Consider the following 27,410-nt stretch of genomic DNA (forward strand, 5'->3'; position numbering starts at 1 on the left):
ATCCCCATCCTCAATGACAGGGGAGCCCAACACTTCAGGGCAAGAGATAAGGCTCGAGCATTTGCTATAATCTTCAGCCAGAAGTGCCAAGTGGATCATCCATTGCTACATCCTCCAGAGGCCCCAGCATCACAGATGCCAGTCTTCAGCCACTTCAATTCACTCCACGTTATATCAAGAAAAGGCTGAAGGCACTGGATAGTGCAAAAGCTATGGGCCCTGACAATATTCCGGCAATAGTACTGAAGACTTGTGCTCCAGAACTTGCTGTGCCTCTAGCCAAGCTGTTCCAGTACAGCTACAACACTGGCATCTATCCGGCTATGTGGAAAATTGCTCATGAATGTCCTGTAAATAAAATCAGGACAAATCCAACCCGGCCAATTATCACCCCATCAGTCAATGCTCCATCATCAGTAAAGTAATGGAAGAGGTCATTAACAGTGCTAGCAAGTGGCACTTGCTTAGCAACAACCTGCTTACTGATGCCCAGTTTTGGTTCCGCCAGGGCCACTCAGCTCCTGACCTCATTACAGTCTGGGTTCAAACATGGACTAAAAAGCTGAACTCCTGAGGTGAGGTGAGAGTGACTGCCCTTGACATCAAGGTTGCATTTGACAAAGTATGGCATCAAGGAACCCCAACAAACTGGATTCAGAGGGAATCATTGGGAAAACTCTCTATCGGTTGGAGCCATACCTAGCACAAAGGAAGATGACTGTGGTTGTTGGAGGTCAGTCACCTCAGCTCCAGGACATCACTGAAGGAGTTCCTCAGGGAAGTGCCTTGGCCCAACCATCTTCAGCTGCTTCTTCAATGATCTTCCTTCCATCATAAGGCCAGAAGTGGGGATGTTCGCTGATGATTGCACAATGTTAGTAACCATTCGTGACTCCTTAGAAACTGAAGCATTCCATGTCCAAATGCAGAAAGACCTGGACAATATCCAGGCTTGGGCTGACAAGTGGCAAGAACCATTTGCACCACAAAAGTGTCAGGTAATGACCATCTCCAACAAGAGAGAATCTAACCATCGCCCTTTGACGTTCAATGGCATTACCATCACTGAATCCCCCATTATCAACATCCTGGGGGTTACCACTGACCAGAAACTGAACTGGACTAGCCATATAAATACTGTGGTTACAAGAGCAGGTTAGAGGCTAGGAACCCTGCGATGAGTAACTCACCACCTGACGTCCTGAAGCCTGTCCACCATCTACAAGGCACAAGTCAGTGGTGTGATAGAATACTTCCCACTTGCCTGGATGAGTCCAGCTCCCACAACACTCAAGAAGATTGAAACCATCCAGGACAAAGCAGCCTGCGTGATTGGCCCTATATCCACAAACATTCACTCCCTCCACCACCGATGCACAGTAGCAGCAGTGTATACCATCTACAAGATGCACTGCAGGAATTCACCAAGGATCCTTAAACAGCAACTATGTCACTGTTCCTTCACTGTCACTGGGTCAAAATCCTGGAGCTCCCATCCTAACAGCACTGTTGGTGTACTTATACCATAGTGGTTCAGGAAGGCAGCTCACCACCACCTACTCAAGGGCAACTAGGGATGGGCAATAAATGCTGGTCCAGCCAGCAAAGCCGACGTCACATCAATGAACAAAAACAAAACACCAAACAAAGGCATGGGTAAGGTAAAATCTAACTCTATTGGCAGGTCAGAGACTGGGAATTCTGGGATGAGTAACTCCACTACTGATGCACAGTGACAACAGTGTATACCATCTACAAGATGCACTGCAGCAACTCACCAAGGTTCCTTCGACAGCACCTTTCAAAACCATGACCTTTATCAGCTGGAAGAATAAGTGTAGCAGATGCATGGGAGCAACACCACCTGCAAATTCCCCTCCAAGTCATACACCACCCTGACTTGGAATTATATTGCCATTCCTTCAGTGTTCCTGGATCAAAATCCTGGAACTGCTGTAAGGGTTTGTTCTGTAGGTCTCACTCAGTGGTTCAGAGGCTTGTGCGGTTGAACATCAGTGTTTATTGGTTATACATCTGCACAAAGTATAGCCCAAACTAGGAGCTAACTCCATGCTTATTCCTACACAGGTCACTGCATACTCTTGGGCTGACTTGAGTCCCTTGTCATGTGACCCTTTACATCACATTGTGGGCAGTAGTGTTCTCCAGACCCACATTAACTCTTGGTATGCCAAACATCCTTATACTGCAGGATCTCCCTTCCTAAAAGCAAAGTGTGAGTATCTGCACCAAATGGACTGTGGTGGTTCAAGAAGGGGGCTCACCACCAACTTCTCAAGGTATTCAGGGATGGGCAACAAATACTGGCTTTGCCAGCGATGCCCACATCCCATGAAAGAAAAGAGAGGACCAGCTAGATTATGGGTAACCGAAGGGGCAGCTGCTGGAATTCTCTTTTAAGACAAAGACCTGAAGGTAAGTTCAACATGAATTTTGGCATGGAATGAAAATACTATTGTGTAAATCATTGGAAATCCCAAAGGTACATCAGACAACGGAATAGTGGAAAGAATCCTTATTGCAGAGTTTTGCCTGCCTTTAAAATGGTTGTGGAATATAAACTAATGATAACATTTCTGTTCTAGATTGTACTAGGTGAGACTTAAGATTGACCTACGCAATCACTTTGATCAATTTGTGCAGGCTATCCTATTAGCGATGAACTGGAAGTATGTGGAAGGAAAAGAATAACCTTGAAAACTGTAAGAAACAATAGATGATTGATGCTTCTCCTATTCTAGTGTCTATGTCCTTGAAAGGTAAAATTCTTAAGCTTTTCCTTCAAGGGATATATTTCCATAAGGAGGCAGAAGGAGGAAAAATGGATTGAAATATTAAACTCAATTGGACAGCCATCAAAGAAAGTCCTTTTTCACTCTTTGAGGTGCGGGTGAGAGTTAATGAGCTAGATTTTATTTAAATAAAGACAATTTGTTTATGTAAAACGTAATGCTAGGAAGTGAGAAAAAACTGGAAGAAAGGAATAATAAAACCTCTGCTATAATAATTTGTGACAGAGTCATTTGATATAAACCTGAAACAAAGGAGTAAATTTTAATTTGCAAGACCGCATGGATTTTAGAAATGGGTGGGACAGGGATGTTAGAATTGTGGAAATTTTCAGCGCTCAGAAAGTCGGTTCCAACTCCTCAATTTCCGCATTTAACTGAAGCATGTTCAGCTATGTACAGGCCACACCATTGGGAGAGCCGCTGGTTGCCAATTTAAATATGTCAGTTGCTCGATTACACTGATATTAACATGGCTTTTGGAAGTTAATTGTGGATGCATGTATTTCCCGATTTTCCCTGGCATTCACCATGAAACTAAGGTGAGGGCCCAGAGATAATTCAGGGGACTGAAGACATGACAGGGAAATTTGGCAATAAGTACTGAAACTTTACAGCTATTTCCTTCCCTGATTCTGTGAAGGGCTTTGTTCAAAGCTTTTTCGTTGAGAGGTTACTTTCATGATTTTAGAAGTTTGTACGTTTGATTTCCACTCTGGAGCTGTGGCCTATCAGATCAGCGTGGGTGCTGGATTTTATTTTGGACCTTAGATGAGGATCAAGATTACCAGAAGCATCAATAGCAGCAGGAAGAGCACCAGTAGGAGCAAGAGCAGCACAAAAGTGTTGCTACTCTTGTGTGTGTATATATATATATATATATATATATATATATATAGCCATATAAATACTATGGCTACAGGAGCAGGTCAGGGGCTAGGAATTGCGCGATAAGTAACTCACCTCCTGACTCCCCAAAGCCTGTCCATCATCTACAAGGCACAAGTCAGGAGTGTGATGGTATACTCCCCACTTGCCTGGATGAATGCAGCTCCCACAACACTCAAGAAGCTGGACACTGTCCAGGACAAAGCAGCCCGCTTGATTGGCACCACAACCACAAACATTCACTCCCTACACCGCTGACGCACAATAGCAGCAGTGTGTACCATTTACAAGATGCGCTGCAGGAATTCATCAAAGCTTCTTCGACACCACCTTCCAAACCCATGACCACTACCATCTAGAAGGACAAGGGCAGCAGATAGATGGGAACGTCACCAGCTGGAAGTTCCCCTCTAAGTCACTCACCATCCTGACTTGAAAATATATTGCCGTTCCTTCACTGTTGCTGGGTCAAAATCCTGGGACTCCCTTCTTAACAGTGCTGTGGGTGTACCTACACCACATGGACTGCAACGGTTCAAGAAGGCAGTTCACCACCTTCTCAAGGGCAATTAGGGATGGGCAATAAATGCTGGCCCAGCCAGTGAAGCCCACATCCCGTGAATGAATTAGAAAAAAACCAAAAGCAGCAGGAGAGAGGGGATGAGAAGCTCACAGGAGGCCATACCCACAATATAGGGTGAACAAACAAATAATCAGATTCCTCAGCATGATAATCAGCTTTTACAACAGTGTCTCAGGAGGCTCAGGCTCTCATGTCAGGTGGTGGCAGGCATTTGCAGCCTACTGGAACAAGACTGCTAAGTGGACCCATTAGCCATGCTTTACCAGTGGCTGTCAAAGCCACCACTGCCCTCAACTTCTTTTTCTCTAGTTCCTTCCAGGGAAACTGAACACATTTGTAGGATCTCGCAGTTGGCAGTCTACAAGACAGATGACTGATAGTTTATTTTCTAGGGCAGGTAATTCTGTCAACTTTGCCACCTATGATGTCAATTAGAGTGGGCCCTCAGATTTTTGGCTCTGTCTGGTTTCCCACAGATGCAGTGTGCACACATGGCAATTAAAGCACCTGTGGCTCACCCAGGAGTGTTCACCAACTGCAACAACTTTTACTTCTTCAATGTTGTACAACCACAAAAAGATCATTCCACAAGTTGTGGCAGCTACCATGATGCTTTTCTCCTGCAGCTGTTCACCCTCACTGATCTCTTTCCACCTCAAAGCAGGCGTGCCGGCTGGGCTGCTTGGAGATCAGGGATATCCATAGCTCATAATACCTGTGGCTCATAACACTGTGAGACACAAAGCCAATACGGCCCAGAGTGAAAGCCCTATGAACACCAGATGCACCATTCAGCAAATCAACAGCATGTTGAAGATGCACGTCAGAATCTTGAACGGATCTGGAGGATCCCTTCTTGAGTACCAGCGAGGGTCTTCAGAATGGTCATGTTGAGCTGTCCTCTGCACAACATTGCACAGCAGCAAGGTTGAACCTGTAGGAAGAACAAGGCACAGGGCAGAGAGTCTCTGTAGACAATTCTGAGGAGGAGACAGAACAGCCAAGGCAACACACGGATGCCTGGGATGGTCTCATTGCTCTGAATTTCACTTAGATTCCTTCAGCCCACCCATCTGACAGTCACATTCAAAAGCCACTTCCACCAACACGAAGTAGTCCTACAATCAATGAAGCATTCCTTTCACTGCCCTAGTTGCTTGCCATCAATTCTTGTCTTACCATTCATCATAAATGGAAAGGTCACTTGCCAGGCAACAGCCAAAAATAGGCAGGACAGGAAAGTGGTGGAAACAATATATATTTGGCTCAGAAATTAAACAAAAACTTAACATTCTATTATGGTGTAACACACACATGTGCATTTCCTTGTACAACCACAAATCTTTACTCTTCCTGTTCCTAATACTTCTATGTGGTACAACCCATATAGCTTTAGCAGAGATACAGGCGGACTACTCAGATCCCTGCTCTGACTGCTGAGACACTCCTGATGCTATCTTTTGAGCCTGTGAGGGCCCAACCCTGTTTCAGCAGGGCAGACATCAGGTCAGGAAGCAGCATATCGAGTGCCGAATGGGGGTGGGGGAGTAATGGATAAGAAGTTGAAATGCTTTGAGATGAGTCTAAACTTCCATGTCTCCTTTCACCATCATCTCTCTGATTGGCCAATGCTTCCCTGCTGGCAATGAGCTGGAGTACACTTTGCTGTAGGTCAGTGGGTTAGTGAAAGGCCAAGGCTAGGGTTTCATTTATCTTAGTTGAAATCAATTCAAGTGGGCCATTATACCCACTCAATCTAATTGAGTTGGAAACCTGAAAATATTATGTCCTGCAATGGTTGCGTTAAAAACCGCTGATGTGCGCCGCACTTCCGGGTTTCTTGTGTGCTACTGGATTCCTCCCCTACCAGTCCCCATGCTTCAATACGTTGCAACTTAAAATCTAGCCCCCAAATCATGTTCTACACTTTGGCAATGCACTTGAGTAGCTCAGGACTCCAGACAGCCTAACTAGTCAAGTTCTATTATGTAGGAAGGCAGCTGGCGGCTTTGTTAGAAGCTGCGACAGAAGGTTATAGCTATATGTGACTTAATGCAGTAAATCAGAATTTCTGCATTGTTCAAAGGAACAATTTTTCAGTCAATTTTTGTTCAACTAATCTCCTGTTGGCCATACATTAATTAAAGCTGAATACAACCTGCTATTTAGTATGAAAAAATTAATGTCATCACAATAAGGAAGTAATTTTCTGCACTGTTCCTGCCCTTGGAAACTTGTACTTTCCATAATTTAATATCCTTAGTTGGAGGAAATGTTTTGTTTACAGGACAGCTGCAAATTCCCATTTGTCATCTTTTCCCTTTCCTCATTTCCCTTCACTTCAACTCACTTCATCCATCTGGTCACAATTAAAATGCACTAGGTAATGTTCAATCAATTCATCCTGATGTTATTTTGAAATAGATACAGCAATAAATGAAACTGAAGCTATGTGCAGACACCACCTGAAGTTTCTGAATCAGAAGAGATTGTTGAATGAGGAAAAAGTAGGCTGGGAAAAGGAAGTGCAACTACCCTTAGCCCGGCCAGTATCCATAGCCTCAACATTGCCTCTTACCATGATGGCAAGCACCATATTCTCCATTGGGGCAAGGACATGCAGGTAGGCTTGTCTTCTTCCAGTTCTTTCCTGCTACTTCCTGTAATCCACCACCATCTCCTGCAAGAAAGAGGAAAGTGTGTTTAGTGGGTGCTCTGGAATATGTTTGGCTAATGTGGCTGTCACGATTGATTGGCTGCCGCTGTGTGAGTGCAAGGCTTGTAACAACTACTAAGTGTGTGAAGGTGAAGTAAAGTATCTGAATTTAATGGTTGAGTAATGATTGATTGAGATTGTTGGTAGATGGGTGAGGGGAGTGGTAGTGGATTGAGCAGTGGATGATCCTACTGGTGAAGTGGTAGGATATCAATTTGAAGATGAATTCACACATCTTGACAGTTTATGTCAGATCATTTAACTTTTTCCTGTATTGCATCTATCTTCTTGGAGAAATGCTTCTGGCACTGAGGTCTGCTGTTGCTTCTTCCTAATTCTTCCTGGGCAGATGTCTAGAGGCCTTCTGCTCCCTGCAGATATAAGATGCATCTCTGTCTCTCTATGTCTTGCACCAAGACTCCAGTGCATTGCTTGAAAACCTAGGTGCTCACCCTCCCACAGTTTCAGTATTTCCTCAAAGTAACATAACCTTGATACACTTTCTAATAAACCCCTTCTTACAGCGACCATGCACCTCACCTTTACGAGGTGCAGACTGCCTTTACATACTCAAGCCACTTGTGATCTCAGGCTCCCTACTAATGCAGCCAATGAACAGTGCAGGTAGCGCTGACTGTATGGAGCAATAATTTAAAGAAGAAGTTGGCATCAATTTAACATGCTGTAATCCCCACACATATTTTCATGAGTTAATAATTTAACCCACTAGGTTTTCAACGTGGTTTTAGTCTTACTCTTAGAGCACAATAGATTAGAACTGTGCCATGGTTATTTCTGTACCCAAAATTGTTTGAAATCTGAACTTCACTATACAGCTGATTGAGATAAGGGCCTGAATTTTTGTAAAGTTGGAGAATTTCTCCATCATTACGAAAGTAGTGGTGGAGGCCCAAATCTGGAAGTCCCGTCCCCAAACACGGCACCTATCTTTTCACGGCGGGTGCGGGGGGCGGAAGGCAACGGGGACTGGTTCTAAGTTGCATATCCACGGCTCATGGAGGCAGCTGCGCATGTTAAAATGCAGTCGCCTCAGGCTGATCTGATTTTCATTGGTGGGATGTTCAAAACATGACATGTGCACTTTTGATGTGGTAAGACTAGATCTAAAGGTGCCAGAGATCTTTGGAGAGGAAGGGTACCCTTTTGGAGAAGTAAGGTACCTTTTTGGATATCGTCCTAGGACACCTTTGTGAGAGGTAAGGCTCACTTTTGGATTATTAAAAGTAGACATCAACATGTGTAAAAACTGCATAAACTCATTCGAACTGTCAAGGGAGCTGTCAAAGGGAGAACGTTAAGGGGAGCGGTAAAAGGGAACTGTCAAAGAGAGCTGTCAAGGCATTTAAAATTCCTGCCCTTTAAGTATTCAGAAAAAAACGCTATCTGCAGTTTTCTCACTCTATCTGCTGATCTAAGCCTGACGGTTATCATTACAGGATCTGTGCTGTATGGCCGATTTTTTAACCTTTTTTTTTCACTCATTCACGGGATACGGGCTTCGCTGGCTGGGCCAGCATTTATTGCCCATCCCTGATTGCCCTTGGGAAGGTGGTGGTGAGCTGCTTTCTTGAACCGTTGCAGTCCTTGTGGTGTAGGTACACACACAGTGCTGTTAGGAAGGGAGTTCCAGGATTTTGAAAGAACAGCAATATATTTCCAAGTCAGGATGGTGAGTGACTTAGAGGGGATCTTCCAGGTCATGGTGTTCCCATCTATCTGCTGCCCTTGCCCTTCTAGATGTAGTGGTCGTGGGGTTGGAAGGCACTGTAGAAGGAGCCTTGGTGAATTCCTGCAGTGCATCTTGTAGATGGTACACACTGCTACTAGTTTGCATCAGTGGTGGAGCGAGTGAATGTTTATGGATGTGGTGCCAATCAAGCGAGCTGCATTGTCAAGCTTCTTGAGTGTTGTGAGAGCTGCACTCATCTAGGCAAGTGGGGAGTATTCCATCATGCTCCTGACTTGTGCTGTGTGGATAGTGGACAGGCTATGGAGAGTCAGGAGGTGAGTTACTCATTGCATGATTCCTAGCCTCTGACCTGCTCTTGTAGCCGCAGCATTTAAATGGCTAATCCAGTTCAGTGTCTGGTTAATGGTGAGCCCCAGGATGTTGATAGTGGGGGATTCAGTGATAGTAATGTTATTGAACATCAAGGGGCGATGATTGGATTCTCTCCTGTTGGAGATGGTCATTGCTTGGCACTTGTGTGGCACGAATGTTACTTGCCACTTGTCAGCCCAAGCCTGGATATTGTCCAGGTCTTGCTGCATTTGGACATAGACTGCTTCAGTATCTGAGGAGTTACGAATGGTGCTGAACATCGTGTAATCATCAGCAAACATCCCCACTTCTGACCTTATGATGGAAGGAAGATCATTGATGAAGCAGCTGAAGTTGGTTGGGTCGAGGCACTACCCTGAGGAACTCCTGCAGTGATGTCCTGGAGCTGAAATGACTGACCTCCAACAACCACAACCATCTTCCTTTGTGTTAGGTATGGCTCCAACCAGCGGAGAGTTTTCCCCCTGATTCCCATTGACTCCAGTTTTGCTAGGGCTCCTTGGTGCCATGCTCTGTCAAATGCAGCCTTGATGTCAAGGGCAGTCACTCTCACCTCCCCTCGGGAGATCAGCCCTTTTGTCCATGTTTGAACTAAAGCTGTAATGAAGTCAGGAGCTGAGCGGCCCTGGTGGAACCCAAACTGGGTGTCAGTGAGCAGGTTATTGCTGAGGAAATGACGTTTGATAGCACTATTGATGACTCCTTCCATTACTTTACTGATGATGGAGCACAGACTGATGGATCGGTAATTGGCTGGGTTGGATTTGTCCTGCTTTTTGTGTACAGGACATAGCTGGGTAATTTTCCACATAGGCGGGTAGATGCCAGTGTTGTAGCTGTACTGGAACAGCTTGGCTAGATGCACGGCAAGTTCTGTAGCACAGGTCTTCAGTACTATTGCTGGAATATTGTCAGGGCCCTACCCTTTGCAGTATCCAGTGCCTTCAGCCGTTTCTTGATATCACGTGGAGTGAATCGAATTGGCTGAAGACTGACATCTGTGATGCTGGGGACCTCCAGAGGAGGCTGAGATGGATCATCCACTCGGCACCTCTGGCTGAAGATTGTAGCAAATGCTCCAGCCTTATCTTCTGCACTGATGTGCTGGGCTCCCCCATCATTGAGGATGGGGGTATTTTTTGGAGCCTCCTCCTTCAGTGAGTTGTTTAATTGTCCACCACCATTCACGACTGGGTGTGGCAGGACTGCAGAGCTTAGATCTGATCCGTTGGCTGTGGGATCGCTTAGCTTATGCTGTTGGGCACGCAAGTAGTCCTGTGGTATAGCTGCTCAAGGTTGACACCTCATTTTTATGTATGCCTGGTGCTGCTCCTGGCATGTCCTCCTGCACTCTTCATTGAACCAGGGTTGATCCCCTGGATTGATGGTAATGGTGGAGTGGGGGATATGCTGGGCCACGGGTTACAGATTGCATTCGAGTGCAATTCTGCTGCTGCTGATGGCCCTCAGCACCTCATGGATGCCCAGTCTTGAGTTGCTAGATCTGTTCGAAATCTATCCCATTTAGCATGGTGGTAGTGCCACACAACACGATGGAGGGTATCCTCAATGTGAAGGCAGGACTTTGTCTCCACAATAACTGCGGTGGTCACTCCTACTGATACTGTCATGGACAGATGCATCAGCAGCAGGCAGGTTGGTGAGGATGAGGTCAAGTATGTTTTTCCCTCTTGTTGGTTCCCTCACCCGTTGCTGCAGACCTAGTCTAGCAGCTATGTCGTTTAGGACTTAGCTAGCTCAGTCAGTAGTGGTGCTACCGAGCCACTCTTGGTGATGAACATTGAAGTCCCCCACCCAGAGTACATTCTGCACCCTTGCCACCCTCAGTGGTTCCTCCAAGTGGTGTTCAACATGGAGGAGCACTGATTCGTCAGCTGAGGGAGGGCGGTACATGGTAATCAACAGGAGGTTTCCTTGCCCATGTTTGACCTGATGCAATGAGACTTCATGGTGTCCGGTGTCGATGTTGAGGACTCCCAGGACAACTCCCTCCCGACTGTATGCCACTGTGGGACTGCTGGTGGGACAGGACATACCCAAACGATGGTGATGGTGGTGTCTGGGACATTATCTGTAAGGTATGATTCTGCGAGGATTACTGGGTCAGGCTGCTGCTTGGCTAGTCTGTGAGACAGCTCTTCCAATTTTGGCACTCGCCCCAAGATGTTAGTAAGGAGGACTTTGCAGGGTTGACAGGGCTGGCATTGCCGTTGTCGTTTCGGGTGCCTAGGTCGATGCCAGGTGGTCCATCTGGTTTCATTCCTTTTTTGCAACTTTGTAGCGGTTTGTTACAACTTGGCTTGGTAGGCCATTTCAGAGGGCACTTAAGAGCCTCTTGCTGTAGGTCTGGAGTCACGTGTAGGCCAGACCAGGTAAGGACGGCAGATTTCCTTCCCTAAAGGGCATTAGTGAAATGGGTTTTTTACAACAATTGTTTCATAGTCATCATCAGATGTTTAATTCCAGATTTTCATTGAATTCAAATTTCACCATCTGCTGTGGCAGGATTTGAACCCGGGTCTCCTGAGCGTTACCCTGGTTCTCTGGATTACTAGTCCAGCAGCAATACCATACATTCATAGAGGTCTACAGCACAGAAAAAGCCTTGTATGCCATGGCATCGCAAGTGCACATCCAAATACTTCTTAAATGTTATGAGGTGGTTATGGATGTGCACTTGCAATGACATGGCATACAAGGCTATGGGCCCAGTGCTTGAAAACGGGATTAGATTAGTTAGGTGCTTGTTTGACTGGTGCAGGCTCGATGGGCTGAAGGGCATTTTTCTGTTCTGTCGACATCTATGACTGTATGGTATTGCTGCTGGACTAGTAATCTAGAGAAACAGGGTAACTTTCCCTCTGCCACCCTTTCAGGCAGTGAGTTCCAGGTTCCCACTATCCTCTGGGTGAAAAAATTCTTCCTCACATCCCCGCTGAACCTCCTGCCCCTTACCTTAAATCTAGCCCCCTGGTTATTGATTCCTCCACCAAGGGGAAACGTTCCTTCCTGTCTACCCTATCTATGCCGCTCATAATTTTATACGCCTCAATCATGTCCCCCTTCAATCTCCTCTGCTCCAGGGAAAATAACCCCAGTCTATCCAATCTCTCCTCATAACTAAAACTTTCCAGCCCAGGCAACATCCTGCTAAATCTCCTGTGCACTCTCTCTAGTGCAATCACCTCCTTCCTATCATGTGGATTCCAGAACTGCATGCAATACTCCAGCTGTGGCCTAACCAGCATCTTATACAGTTCCAGCATAACTTCCCTGCTCTTGTATTCTATACCTCGGCTAATAAAGGCAAGCATCCCATATGCCTTCTTAACCAACCTTATATGCCTGTCCCGCTACCTGAAGGGACCGGTGGTCATGCACACCAAGGTCTCTCTGATCCTCGGTACATCCCAGGGTCCTACCATTCATTGTGTATTCCTGTGACTTGTTGTCCTGCCCAAGTGCATCACCTCACACTTATCTGGGTTAAATTCCATTTGCCACTGATCAGCCCATCTGACCAGCCCATCTATGTCCTCCCGTAATCTAAGGCTATCCTCCTCACTATTTACCACGCCACCAATTTTCGTGTCATTCGTGAACTTACTGATCAAACCTCCTACATTCAAGTCTAAATTGTTTATATATACCACAAACAGCAAGGGACTCAACACCGATCCCTGTGGAACCCCACTGGACACAGGCATCCAGTCACAAAAACACCCCTCGTCCATCACCCTCTGCTTCCTGCCACTCAGCCAATTCTGGATCCAATTTGCCAAATTGCCTTGGATCCCATGGGCTCTTACCTTCATTATCAGCCTCCTATGCAGGACCTTATCAAAAGCCTTGCTGAAGTCCAAGTAGACTATGTCAAATGCATTGCCCTCATCTACACACCTGGTCACCTCTTCGAAAAATTCAATCAAATTGGTCAGATATGACCTCCCCTTAACAAAACCATGCTGTCTGTCCTTGATTAATCCCTGTCTCTCCAAGTTTAGATTAACTCTGTCCCTCAGAATTGATTCCAATAGTTTCCCTACCACTGAGGTTAGACTGACTGGCCTGTTGTTCCCTGGTTTATCCCTTCCTCCCTTCTTGAATAATGGTACTACATTGGCTGTCCTCCAGTCCTCTGGCACCTCTTCTGTGGCCAGAGAGGTAATTAAAATTATTGCCATCGCCCCTGCTATCTCCTCCCTTGCCTCACTCGACAGCCTGGGATACAATTCGTCCGGGCCTGGGGATTTCTCTACTTTTAAGCCTGTCGGACCTCTTAGAACCTCCTCCCTTTTTATGCTAATTTCTTTAATTATATTAAATTCCTTCTGCCTGATTTCCACACCCATGTCGTCCATCTCACTATGCCATCACCTCCCATTTCTTGATCACAGTGGGGTGCATGTTAGTTCACAGTTTGATTGACAACTCCAAATGGTTACAAACTCTTTGAAGTGGGCCTATGAATTCCAATACACTAATTCGGAATAGGAACTGTAAGGGTCTACGGGGGTGGCCATAGGTTCAGGTTGGTGTGGAGGGTATGAGGGGTCCTGGGGTGAATAGAGGGCATGAAGTGGCATGGATTAGCATGGGTGGGGCATGGGGACTGTGTGGGTGACAGGGTGTGAGTAGTGAAGGCTGGAGGGCTTTTTTTTTTGCTTTATTATGATGTGCCGGTGCACAGTGGCCAGCCTTTGGCCCAGCCTACTTCTGCAACTGACAGCCTCCACACTCTTTCCACGATCACCCGCAAGCCAACTTCACTGGACAATATACACGTTGGGATTATTACAGTTTCACGCACTATAAGATTGGCCTTATTGGCAACCTCAGAAATAGGGCCCAAACCATTTGCCAAAAAAGGTGCATCAAAGGCATCCTGAAGAATAATGGCTGCCCTGCTCAGATCATTTCACCCTGTATATCACGCATACTCATGAATTAACCTAAGGTCATCACTTTCGGCACTGCAAAGTGCCCAGTCTACCTCAGGTTACCCTGGAAGGACAAGGTATCTCAAAAATTTGAGCAATAGGTGAAGCTAGCTGTTTCACGCTGCTACCATGTGGTAGCAACATGAGTGATGTTCGCCACTAACAGGATACTGCTGTCAAGCCAAATAGATATTCTGCCTATTACACAAATGAGTAATGTGATATATATATTTCAGCGCCAGTGTGATGCTACGTATGTAGGCCGTATGTCCCAAAGACTAGCGGATCATATCAAACACCACGTCCCTTCTGCTGTTCACAATGGGCAAGGTACAGACTGTACCCAACCAGCCCGTGCTAGCAAAACTCACAACACAGTGACCGACATTAGATGTGATTCCACGATTGGACAACATTTGCTAAATAATCCTCAATGTGCTAAGAATTATGCTGACAAACAATTTAAGATTATCAGTCAGGCTCACAGTGTGGCACATTTGCGTCTACTAGAAGCTACATATATTAATACACAAAGCCCTATTCTTTGCAGACAGAAAGAGCATGTATATACATTGCGCCTGTTTCAGCTAAATAAAATAAGTGACAGCCATTCACCAGTTCATTTCTCATGGCAATGCCTCTACCAATCAGAGTCCACTTGCCAGCCAATCAGCACTCTCTTCTCATATAGTATAAATTTACATTGGTATTCTTGCAGTGTCCTGATGAGTACAAGACAAAAGACATTGACAAAAATGTCTCTTTTTTACAGCAAAACTCAAGATCATAGCCTTCCATTGTCACTGCTTAAAATTAAGTAAAGAAATAATAAGATTCATCCATGTGGACATGCAGCATAAATAGACCATTCTATTTAATCTGCATCAGACATTAGATTCAGAATATGGACCTTGGATATAAATTATGGTTGAGCTTCAATGGACTGAATTGACCTTATCTCATTCTGGAGGTTTACAAAGTTTTCATAGCCTTTTGAAAATTTATTTTTAATGCTATCAAAAGAGATATAATTTTTAGTTGTTTTTGTTTGTTTTATTTTTAGAAAATATGTTTATTTTTACCCCACATAGCTTGTGAGACAATGTACCAGAAAATCTCTGTAATACTTAGATTGCTAGAAAAATGCATAATGTTAAGTAGGAAGGAGCAGTCAATGAAATGAAACACCTTCCTACCTACTCCTGTCGAATGATTTAAAAGAAAATTGCCTTCCAACAGATTCTTTCCATTACCTCAGTTTCATCATAAGTTGAAGCTAAATCCATGCGATCCTCATGTGAGCTGTGATCCAACTCTACTATATCACTTATACACAAAAGCTAATCTTTGGAAAATTTTGTCAATACTCTAGGTAAGTTATTGGAAAAATATGCTGCACTGAATTTTTTTGAGACCCGCACCAGGCAAGCCTTTTCTGTCCATTAATGGCAATGAATTGAAAATTACAGACTTATGTGGCAGGATTTTCCCATTGAGGATGGGAAACAAGTCAAGGACATTTCTGGGTCCCAAACCTGTCCTCCGCACCCCCCTCCCCACCCTCACCCGCCCCCCCCCAACAAGGTGTTGGGGGGTTGGGGAGAGGAAACAATGTTTCATTCTGATTGCAATCCGTTTACATGGTGGCCTGTGATTGCTCCTGTATCCAGGCAGGAGTGAAGGGCCTCTAGGCTTGCCTGGAGCATTGGAGCCTGCTGCCAGGAGGCTATCTCCAAGTACTTAAATTGGTCACTGGGAAATCCCAGTCAGCCTCCTTTAATCGGCCTCAATAGTCTCTTAAAGAAACACTCTGAGTGTGGGTGGGCAGCCCTGCTATCTCCACAAAACTGGCCTGGAGATGGGTTGAAGCCAGAGAACCGGGGCACTGACAGGACTATTTGTTGCTCCGGCCAACTCCATTCCTGACCTAAGTAGGGGCTGAAAGTCCGGCCTATGATTTCAGATAAACGCACCACTGTGTACAGAACCCTGCCACTGGCATTGAGTCTCAAAGTGTCACCCTGAACTACATAGACCAGGACAGAAGGTTGCATGTTCAATCTTTGTCCAGATATTCTAAGCTTAGATAATTATGGCATCATTACAATTGGCTAGGCAAAGGCAAAAACAGGCTTCTGAACACCATCAGTGACACTCTTGCTGTAAAGCATGCATATGTGATGTTGGATGAAAATAGGGTTGATCTCACATAAGCTGTGATATTGTTTAGGCTTGAGTAAGGGACTACAGATGCAGTTAATATCTACGGAACAATAACTATCTTGAGTTACTTTCCTCACAATGGAATGAGGAGAAAAGAGAACATTGGAATGAAGAACAGGATTTGAGGTTTGAGGCCCAAGACAGATAGGGATCAAGTTTCTCTGGCAGTTTATTAAAAAAGCTGCAGTTGCAATTTGTAGAAAACTTATGAGTGAATAGCAAAATGGTGACAGATTGTAATATATAGGATAGATATTATTTATATACTACAGTCCTCCATTTGAAATGATATATGAATTGGCCTAGTAACAAATTGTAACCAGACTATGATATTCTAAAAATGTAATCTGTAAGTAAATTGCAGACTTCCTACACAAAGAGCAGAAAGCTTTACGGTGGACATGGATACTGGAAGGAGTAGCACAGCAAATACCCTAGAATGTAGATGTACAGGTGTGGTAATCTGATGTGTAATATACCTTTAAGAAGAATGTTATAATGGAAGATCACATGATCTTATTATCCAATAGCAGAGTAGCGCGGGCTACCTCTGAGTTAGTAGTCTGTAGTCACTACAGTAGTGCAGAGATAGAGTTTGAAGTGTAAGCACATGTTTAGTTGCTGCTGAGTACCTTTGTAAATAAACACAGAGTTTCTACCCATGAAGTGTTTGCTACTCAACTCTATCATTAGTACCAAATCGGCCGCCCCTTACAACAAGCATGCGAGCAGGATTCAACAAGCTGGTGACTAGGATCCAACAAATTGGCGATGAGAATTAAATAAGTTGAATAGAAGCAAGCAAGAGAAACAAAATCAGCACTGTACCTCACACAGCAATTGTAAGCAGAAGTTCTGTTCAAATCGTCACAGCATGCCGCAATTCGGAAGAATTGATCCTTTCTATTCAGCAACGAATGATTGGTCCCACTACATTGAGCATCTCTCGTTCTTTTTCCAAACAAATGAGGTTATGGGGTAAGAGAAGAGCCAGGCGATCCTCTTAAGTACATGTGGGAATAAAACCTATGGCTTGATTAGAAGTTGGACTGCACCCAGTGCCCCAGGCTCAAGAAATTTTGATGAATTAGTGGACCTGGTGAAGGGCTATTACCAATCAAAGCCCTCAGTAATGATGCAAAGGTTCAAGTTTAATTCAATAATTAGAGCCCCAGGGGAGACATTTGGCAAGTTTGAAGCAATTAATGGAGCATTGTGATTTTGGTACATCCTTAAATGATATGCTTAGAGATTGTTTAGTGTGCAGTGTGAATGAGGACATGATTCAGAAGCAATTGTTACCCAAAGCAAATTTGGATTTCATGAGGGTGCTAGAGATAGCACTGGCAATGGAAAGCACAGTAAGAGATTCAATAACTATACAGGGTGCACAAAATGGCGCCGTCCTCCACATTGGGCGGGAAGCCCCAGTCAAAAAGCGCGCGAAAATGCTATACTCTACTGAGAGGTAGGAAACAACCCCAGCTAGCAGGAAAATGAGAAAAAAACAACTTAGCAGCAAAAACAAGGTGTAATGTTAATAGAGGTGGAAACAAACAATCTTTTAATAATTGACACTTCAAAAAAAATAATGTTTTTATTGTCATAAAAATGGTCACATAATGAGACAGTGTGAGGAAAGAGTCAAGCAGACTTTTAAACAAAAGGAACAAACAGTGAGATCTTCAATGTAAAAGAGCCTGAAGCAAAAGATTCAGTTATTGATTTGTTATTTAATTTGAAGGTTGGAAGAACAGAATACGTTCAAATACCTGAGTAATGGGGAACAACAGTTAAATTTGGAAGAAACAACTGCCCAATTAAAAACATACATGAGTAAAGACATTCAAGTCAAAGGCATAAGTAGTGTAACTGTTAATTAAGGCAGGCAATCAGTAAAGTTACCATTGATAGTAATAGTAGATGAGGGGCCAAGTCTCCTCAGGCAAAACCGGCTAAAAAAGATTAAGTTGGAATGGGATGAAATTTTCCAATTGAGAGCAAGTGGGTTACCAGAGCTCCTACAAAGACACGCCACAGTCTTCAGGGACGAACTTGGGAAGATCCAGGGGCTGCAGGCAAAAATTCATGTGGATCCAGAAGCCACCTCCTATTCATGAAGGCCAGACCAGTACTTTATGCATTGAGAGAAAAGGTCGGCACCAAATTGGACAGACTAGAAAAACAGGGTGTTATAAAACGTATGCAGTTCTCAGGATGGGCAGCGCCCATAGTCCCTGCCCTTAAACCCAACGAGGGCGTCCGTATTTGTGGACACTGCAAATTGATGGTTAATAAAGTAGCTAAGCTAGACAGACATCCCATACCAAAAATTGAAGACCTATATGTCAAGCTTGCAGGTGGAACCACCTACACAAAGCTTGATATGAGTCATGTGTATCAACAATTAGAGTTAGATAATGCGTCTCAGGAATTTGTCACAATTAATACTCACAAAGGGTTGCACCAGTACACTCGATTGCCTTTTGGCATCTCATCAGCTTGCGTCATAGAAACATAGAAACTAGTAGCAGGAGTAGGTCGTTCGGCCCTTCGAGCCTGCTCCGCCATTCATTATGATCATGGCTGATCATCCAACTCAATAGCCTGCTCCCGCTTTCTCCCCATACCCTTTGATCCCTTTCGCCCCAAGAGCTATATCTAACTCCTTCTTAAAAACATAGAATGTTTTGGTCTCAACTACAGGTTCACCACTCTCTGGTTGAAGAAATTTCTCCTTATCTCAGTCCTAAATGGTCTACCCCATATCCTCAGACTGTGACCACTGGTTCTGGACTCCCCCACCATCGGGAACATCCTTCCTGCATCTATCCTGTCTAATCCTGTTCGAATTTTATAGGTTTCTATAAGATCCCCCCTCATTCTTCTGAACTCTAGCAAAAATAATCCTAATCGACTCAATCTCTTCTCATATGTCAGTCCCGCCATCCCAGGAATCAGTCGGGTAAACCTTCGCTGAACTCCCTCTATAGCAAGTACATCCTTCCTCAGGTAAGGAGACCAAAACTGCACATAATATTCCAGGTGTGGTCTCACCAAGGCCCTGTACAATTGCAGCAAGACATCCCTGTTCCTGTAATCAAATCCACTGGCTATGAAGGCCAACATACCATTTGCCTTCTTTACTGCCTGCTGCACCTGCATGCTTACATTCAGCGACTGGTGTACAAGGACACCCAGGTCTCATTGCACATTCCCCTTTCTCAATTTATAGCCATTCAGATAATAATCTGCTTTCCTGTTTTTGCTACTAAAATGGATAACCTCATATTTATCCACATTATACTGCATCTGCCATGCATTTGCCCACTCAGCTTGTCCCAATCACACTGAAGCATCTTTGCATCCTCCTCACAGCTCACCCTCCCACCCAGCTTTGTGTCATCTGCAAATTTGGAGATATTACATTTAATTCCCTCATCTAAATCATTAATATATATTGTGAATAACTGGGGTCCCAGCACCGATCCCTGCGGTACCCCACTCGTCACTGCCTGCCATTCGGAAAAAGACCCGTTTATTCCTACTCTTTGTTTCCTGTCTGCCAACCAGTTTTCTATCCATCTCAATACACTACCCCCAATCCCATGCACTTTAATTTTACATGCCAATCTCTTATGTGGGACTTTGTCGAAAGCCTTCTGAAAGTCCAAATAAACCACATCCACTGGCTCCCCCTCATCAACTCTACTAGTTACATCCTCGAAAAATTCCAGTAGATTTGTCAAGCATGATTTCTCTTTCATAAATCCATGCTGACTCTGTCCAATTCTGCCACTGTTTTCCACATACTCAGCTATTAAATCTTTTATAATAGACTCTAGAATTTTCCCCACTACCGACATCAGGCTGACTGGTCTATAATTCCCTGTTTTCTCTCTGCCTCCCTTTTTAAATAGTGGGGTTACATTAGCTACCCTCCAATCTGTAGGAACTGTTCCAGAGTCTATAGAATCTCAGAAGATGACCACCAATGCATCCACTATTTCTAGGGCCACTTCCTTAAGTACTCTGGGATGTAGATTATCAGGCCCCGGGGATTTATCGGCTTTCAATCCCATCAATTTCCCCAACACCATTTCCCTACTAATACTGATTTCTTTGCGTTCCTCCCTCTCACTAAATCCTGTGTTCCCCAACATTTCTGGTATGTTATTAGTGTCTTCCTTTGTGAAGACAGAACCAAAGTATGTATTTAGTTGGTCAGCCATTTCTTTGTCCCCCATTATAAATTCCCCTGTTTCTGACTGTAAGGGACCTACATTTGTCTTCACCAATCTTTGTCTCTTCGCATACCTATGGAAACTTTTACAGTCAGTTTTTATTTTTCCTGCAAGCTTACTCTTGTACTCTATTTTCCCCTTCTTAATCCCTTGGTCCTCCTTTGCTGAATTCTAAACTGTTCCCAATCCTCAGGTCTGTTGTTTTTTCTGTCCAATTTGTATTCCTCTTCCTTGCATCTAATACTATCTCTAATTTCCCTTGTAAGCCATGGTTTGGCCACCTTTCCTGTTTTACTTTTGCGCCAGACAGGAATAAACAATTTTTGCAGTTCACCCATGTGCTCTTTGAATGTTTGCCATTGCCTATCCACCGTCATCCCTTTAAGTAACGTTTCTCAATCCATCATAGCCAACTCGCGCCTCATACCATCGTAGTTTCCTTTATTAAGATTCAGGACCCAAGTCTCAGAATGAACTATGTCACTCTCCATCTTGATGGAGAATTCTATTATATTATGGTCGCTCATCCCCAAGGGGCCTCACACAACTAGATTGCCAATTATTCCTTTCTCATTACACAATACACAATCGAGGATGGCCTGTTCTCAGGTTGGTTCCTCAATGTATTGGTCCAGAATAACATCCCGTGTACACTCCAGGAATTCCTCCTCTACGGTATTGTTACTAATTTGATTTGCCCAGTCTATATGCATATTAAAGTCACCCATAATTATATATGTTCCTTTATTACATGCGTCTCTAATTTCCTGTTTAATGCCATTTCCAACATCGCCACTACAATTTGGGGGTCTATATACAACCCCCACTAGCGTTTTTTACCCCTTAGTGTTTCTCAGCTCTACCGATACAGATTCCGCATCGTCGGAGCTAATATTTTTCCTCACTATTGCGTTAATTTCCTCTTTAACCAGCAATGCAACTCCACCGCCTTTTCCTTTTTGTCTGTCATTCCTAAGTACTGAATACCCCTGGATGTTCAGTTCACATCCCTGGTCACCCTGCAGCCATGTCTCCGTAATCCTGACTATATCATACCTGTTTACATCTATTTGCATGGTTAATTCATCCACTTTATTGCGAATGCTCCTCGTGTTAAGGCACAAAGCCTTAAGACTTGTCTTTTTAACATTACTATTTTTCACTGAGGCCCTGTTTGATTTTTGCCCTTGATTTCTCTATCACTTATTCCGCTTTCTGTCTTTTGTTCTTGTCTTTTATTCCCCTTCCTCTGACTCCTTGCATAGGTTCCCATCCCCCTGCCATTTTAGTTTAAGCCCTCCCCAACCACTCTAGCAAATGTTCCCCCCAAGGACATCAGTCGCGATCCTGCCCAGGTGTAACCCGTCCAGTTTGTACTGGTCCCACCTCCCCCAGGAGCGGTCCCAATGTCCCAGGAATCTGAAACCCTCCCCTTCACACCATCTCTTCAGCCACGTATTCATCCGATATATCCTGCTATTTCTACTCTGACTGGCATGTGGCACTGGTAGTAATCCTGAGATCAGTACCTTTGAGGTCCTACTTTTCAACTTACTTCCTAACTCCCTATATTCTGCTTTTAAGACCTCATCCCTTTTTTTACCTATGTCGTTTGTACCCATGTGTACCATGACCACTGGCTGTTCACCCTCCCCCTTCAGAATGTCCTCTAGCTGCTCTGAGACATCCTTGACCCTAGCACCAGGGAGGCAACATACCATCCTGGAGTCTCGTTTGTGCCACATTAATGCCTATCTATTCCCCTTACAATTGTATCCCCTATAACTATTGCGTTCCCACGCTTTTCACTCCTCCCCTGTGCAGCAGAGCCAACCATGGTGCAACGAATTTGGCTGTTGCTGCTTTCTCCTGAGAGGCCATTCCCCCCAACAGTATCCAAAGAGGTATATCTGTTTTGCAGAGGAATAGCCACAAGAGATTCCTGCACTGCCTGCCTAGTCCTCGTGCTTTGCCTGATGGTTCCCATTCCCTTCCTGCCTGTGGACTCTTAGCCTGCGATGTGACTGCCTCTCTAAACATTCTATCCATGATACTCTCTGCCTCGCGGATGCACCACAGTGTCCCCAGCCGCCGTTCCAGCTCCAAAGCCCGAGCTTCCAGGAGCTGCCGCTGGAGACAATTTCCGCACACATGCTGACCCTGGTCACTGAAATTGTGCCCGGCTTCCCACATAGAGCAGGAGGAGCACATCACAGCTGTGAGCTCTCCTGCCATGACTTACCCCTTTAAATTAAATTAAACCTTTTGAAAGATACTTAATATCAATTACTCTCGGGCTCTTCTTCCCTGCTCCTCGTTGTTACAGTATATAGCCCCTACAAATGATGAACCACAAAATAAGACCTTACTATAAGCAATAAAAATAGTAAAAGCTTTCCCAGCCGAACTCACGGTACTCAAAGGTTGCTCTCCCAGCTTCTCTTCAACTCCCGACTCCTCTCGCGCTCTTCTTCAACTCCCAACTCCTCTCGTACTTCTCTTCAACTCCGGGCTCCTCTCACACTCCTTTTCAATTCCCGACTCCTCTCGTGCTCCTCTTCATCTCCCAAATCCTCTTGTGCTCCTTTTCAATTCCCGACTCCTCTCACGCTCCTCTTCAACTCCCGACTCCTCTCACATTTCTCTTCAACTCCTGACTCCTCTCGCGCTCCTTTTCAACTCTCGGCTCTTCTCGTGCTCCTTTTCAACTCTTGACTCCTCTAGGTGCTGCTGACTGCCTGTCCCAGAGTCCTCCTCTTGCACTCTCCTGTTCCAGGGAATAATGGAAAGTTTATTGCAGGGACTGCCCCAGGTTGCAGTCTATTAAGATAATGTTTTGGTGACAGGGTTCACTGAAAAAGTGCACATGACAAACTTTTAAAACATTTCTTGCAGGCTGGAATGCCTATGAAAGAAGAAAAGTGCACACTCCAAGCAAGGGAGGTAATCTATTTGGGTCACTGGGTAGATTTACAGGGCCTCCACCCAGCTGTCGAGAAAGTGAGAACCATAACAGAGGCACCTGCGCCAAAGAGCACCTCAAAACTCAAATTATTCCTAGGAATGATCAATTATGATGGATAGTTCTTACCAAATTTGTCTACAGAACTAGCACCCCTACATTAGCTACTCAAAGTGAACCAATGTTGGTCTTGGGAGGCTTCCCAGAAGGAAGCTTTCAAAAAGGTCAAACAGTTGCTGTACTTGTCCAACCTATTGATACCTTATGGCTAGAGGAAAGAATTAGTGTTGACTTGTGATGCATCGCCATATGGACTGGGAGCAGTGCTCTCCCATCGGATGGACGATGATGCGGAATGGCCTATTGGTTACGTATCAAGAATGCTCACCAAAGTGGAAAAGGGTTTCTCGCAGATAGAAAAAGAAGGCCTGTCAATCATCTTTGGTATTAATAAATTTCACCCGTACATACATGGCCACTATTTTACTATCGTTTCAAACCACAAGCCATTGCTAGGATTGTTCAGCAAAGACAGGGCTATACCACCCATAGCCTCAGCAAGAATACAACGATGGGCTTTAATCCTGGCAACGTACAAGTATAATTTTGTACATAGGCCCATTAGTCAGATTGCAAATGTCAATGCACTTAGTTGTTTGCCTTTACAAGAAAAACATGTGGAAGTCCCAGTTCAATGAGATCTTATTTTGTTGTTACATTTCTTAGATTCATCACCGGCATGTGCTCGACAGATCAGATACTTGACAAGTGGGGACACAGCCCTATCACAAGTACGAGAACAAACACTTCATGGTTGGTCACAAGAGCCTGTATCTGATGAAATAAACTGTTCTTTAATAGAAGGCATGAAATAACCAGCCAGTGTGGTATCTTATTGTGGAGAGCATGAGTGATAGTTCCTCCAAAGGGAAGAGAGCCATTGCTAATTGAACTACACAGAACACATCCAGAAATATCCTGAATAAAGACCATAGCACGCAGCTACCTAAGGTGGTCTGGGATGGATAGTGCAATAGAGAGTTTAGTGAAGAATTGTGTGCAATGTCAGCAACTGCAAACATTACCTTCAACAGCTCCATTACACCCTTGGGAATGGCCAGGAAGACCATGGGTGCGGTTACACATTGACTACGTAGGACCTTCTGTCGGAACAATGTTTCTGCTCATGGTTAATGCCCACTCAAAAAGGATAGACATAAATGAGGTGAAATCACCAACGTCTTCTGCTACAATTGAGAAGTTACACCAAAGCTTTGCTATTAATGGACTACTAAAGTAGTCGTTTCTTATAACGGCACAGCATTTATGAGTGCTGAGTTTCAGCAGCTTATCAGCCTCAACAGTATCACTCATGTTAAAACTTCACCGTACCACCCTTCCTCAAATGGACTGGCTAAAAGGGCGGTTCCAACATTCAAGGCTGGCATGAAGAAGTTAACCGGAGATTCCTTAACAACCAAGCTAGCACGCTTTCTTTTCCATTATAAGACAACCCCTCACACAACAACAGGTGTCACACCTGTGGAATTATTGATGAAATGCCATCTCAGGACAAGATTGAGCTTAATAGTACCAAATTTAGGGGGGAAGGTGGAAAGGAGTCAGGAAAATCATAAAACTAGACACGGCTGGTATAGTCACGAGAGGAAATTTACCGTGGGAGAAATGGTATATGTGAAGAAATTTGGAGAAGGCCCAAAATGATTACCAGGTGAAATAAGTGCAGTGACTGGACCTCTATCTTACCACATGGAGCTGGAAGGCCAAGTTATATGGAGACATGTGAATCATTGAAGGAAGAGAGGAACTATGCACCAAGAAATGATTCCACCAGTGTTCATGATTGGGTCAGCGTTTCCTGTTGAGAGAAATCAACCCAGCATGGACACATCTGTTGTTTCTTTAAGAGTGGAGTAAACAGACCTGCAGGAGCCCACCGAAATAACTGATGCTCAGGCAACTCCCAAAGAGGAAGTTCCTCGCAAGGCATCTGAAGTTGTAGATCTAAGACGCTCTACACTCATAAGGAAACCCCTAGAATGACTGAATTTGTAAATTACTTATCAGTGTAACTAATTCAAGAAAATTGTACTTTTTTTTATTCATTCATGGGATGTGGGCTTCGCAGGCTGGGCTAGCGTTTATTGCCCATCCCTGGTTGCCCTTGAGAAGGTGGTGGTGAGCTGCCTTCTTGAACCACTGCAGTCCATGTAGAGTAGGAACACTCACAGTGCTATTAGGAAGGGAGTTCCAGGATTTTGACCCAGTGACAGTCAAGACGGTGAGTGACTTGGAGGGGAACTTCCAGGTGGTGGTGTTCCCACCTATCTGCTGCCCTTGTCCTTCTAGCTAGTAGCGGTCGTGGGTTTGGAAGGTGCTGTCTAAGGAGCCTTGATGAATTCCTGCAGTGCATTTTGTAGATGGTACACACTGCTGCTACTATGCGTTGGTGGTCGAGGGAGTGAATGTTTGTGGATGTGGTGCCAATCAAGCGGGCTGCTTTGTCCTGGGTGGTGTCCAGCTTCTTCAGTGTTGTAGGAGCTGCACTCATCCAGGCAAGTGGGGAGTATTCCATCACATTCCTGACTTGTGCTTTGGAGATGGTGGACAGGCTTTGGGGGGTCAGGAGGTGAGTTACTCTTTGCGCGATTCCTAGCCTCTGACCTGCTCTTGTAGCCACAGTATTTATATGGCTAGTCCAGTTCAGTTTCTGGTCAATGGTAACCCTCAGGATGTTGATAGTGGGGGATTCAGTGATGGTAATGCCATTAAACATCAAGGGGCGATGGTTGGATTCTCTCTTGTTGGAGATGGCCATTGCCTGACACTTGTGTGGCGTGAATGTTATTTGCCACTTGTCAGCCCAAGCCTGGATATTGTCCAGGTCTTGCTGCATTTGGACATGGACTGCTTCAGTATCTGAGGAGTCACGAATGGTGCTGAACATTGTATAATCATCAGCAAACATCCCCACTTCTGGCCTTATGATGGAAGGAATGTCATTGATGAAGCAGCTGAAGATGGTTGGGCTGAGGACATTACCCTGAGGAATTCCTGCAGTGATGTCCTGGAGCTGAGATGATATAAAATGTATTTCTGAATAAAGGGGGAGGGATGTGGTAACTTGATGTATAATATACCTTTAAGAAGAATGTTATAATGGAAGATCATATGATCCTAGTACATAATTGCAGAGTAGCATGGGCTACCTCTGAGTTAGTATTCTATAGTCAGTATAGTAGCAGCATTAGTGTAGAGTTAGAGTTGGAAGTGTAAGCACATTTTCAGTTGTTGCTGAGTACCATTGTAAATAAGCACAGGGTTTCTACCTATGAAGTGTTTTCTACTCAAATCTATCATTAGTACCAAATTGGCCGTCCCTTACAACAAGCATGCAAACAGGATCCAACAAGCTGGTGACTAGGATCCAACAAACAGGGCAGCAGCATGTATGACATGTGTGCTCCACAGAACTATATGAAGGACTGGAAAGTAATTAATTTTATTTGTTTTGTCCTGTGCCCTGTTGGGTTTCTTCGCAGTTATGGGAAAAGGGATGGGACAGTGAGAGAAAATGTTACTAGGGCTTCTGTCTAAGTGAAAATGTAACCATAAGGGGTTACATATTTTATGTCCGCAGAAAAAAATATTTTAGAGTTGTATGGCAGAAATTACTGTAGTAAACAAGAGTGGTAAAGCAAAAATTGGACAGTTGGGTTAGAAATACATTAAGGATAGAATTTTCCCTTCGGTGTCCGGGAGCGGGACCTACACACCGACATGTAAAATGGTGCGCAGTGACATCGGGCGAGCGTCCTGACATTACCGTGTGCCATCGCGATATTTCAGTGGGCGAATGCACGACGATCTCCGTTGCGCACCCGCCATTAATTAACGGGCCGCTTAAGGCCCTTAAGGC

Source organism: Cetorhinus maximus, chromosome 19 (genome assembly GCF_964194155.1).
Source record: "Cetorhinus maximus chromosome 19, sCetMax3.hap1.1, whole genome shotgun sequence".
In the NCBI taxonomy this organism is placed as follows: Eukaryota; Metazoa; Chordata; class Chondrichthyes; order Lamniformes; family Cetorhinidae; genus Cetorhinus; species Cetorhinus maximus.